Source organism: Dinoponera quadriceps, unplaced genomic scaffold (assembly GCF_001313825.1).
Source record: "Dinoponera quadriceps isolate SergipeBrazil2010 unplaced genomic scaffold, ASM131382v1 scaffold7262, whole genome shotgun sequence".
Lineage (NCBI taxonomy): Eukaryota > Metazoa > Arthropoda > Insecta > Hymenoptera > Formicidae > Dinoponera > Dinoponera quadriceps.
Genome location: NW_014561118.1, coordinates 520 through 1476, shown reverse-complemented (window position 1 = coordinate 1476; position 957 = coordinate 520). Strand labels below are relative to the sequence as shown.

General features: G+C 40.0%; 1 pseudogene; it reads left to right on the top strand.

Moving 5' to 3' along the window:
• Positions 1 to 79: 79 nt before the first annotated feature.
• LOC106750889 lies at positions 80 to 639 on the top strand (annotated as a pseudogene).
• The last annotated feature ends 318 nt before the right edge of the window (positions 640 to 957 follow it).

The window sequence follows — 957 nt, the reverse complement described above, 5'->3', positions numbered from 1 at the left end:
GTACCCACACTATACAACAGTGCTCAAATTACAGAACATTGAGTTTCCATTGTCTGTAAATCAAATAACAAACTTCGAGCTACAAAACAATATATCCATCAACGTGTACACTGACGAAAAAAAGAAAACAGAAAAAGGAAAAACGGCATATGTGATCCTTCCGATACGTCTCACTGACCGCAACATCGACAGACACGTCAACATGTTGTACTTGCCAGATGCGCGAGATGACAATGTTGGACACTTTGTATTGATAATAAACTTGTCCCGACTTGTGAGCTCACGACTAAGCAAACATGATCATAAGAAGTATATCTGCAAACGGTACGTATAAAAATTTGTAAAAAAATATATAAACATCTTTTGAAATGAATATTAATTAAAATGTTTTTTTTTTACAGATGCTTACACTATTTTAGTTAGAGGGAAATGTTGCAGGTCCATACTATAGATTGTGGAGAAATGAACGACTGCGCCATCCTGCTGCCTAGCGAGGACGACAAATGGCTCAGTTTTTGCAACCACAACAGGAAAGAGCGTCTACCGTTTGTCGTGTACGCCGATCTGGAGTGCATCTTACAGAAGATTGCGAGCGAGGACGGAGAGGATCAGAAATCGCACACGTATCAGCATCATATGGTATTCAGCATAGCGTATTATTTACGTTGCTCGTATGACATGTCATTATCGTATTTTCGAAGCCGTCGCGATAATGATTGCGTCTCGTGGTTCGTCAAGCAACTCGAAGAGTTAGCGCACCGCGTAAAATTAGTCTTATCAACAAATGTCTCCATGGAAACTTTATCAAACGAAAAGTTGGAAACATTTAATAGTGCAACGCACAATCACGTGTGCGAGAAAGAGATCGAGAAAAAGGATACACGCGTACGCAATCATTGCCATCTCACCGGACGGTACAGAAGTCCCGCGCATTCAAAGTGCAATTTAAATTATAAA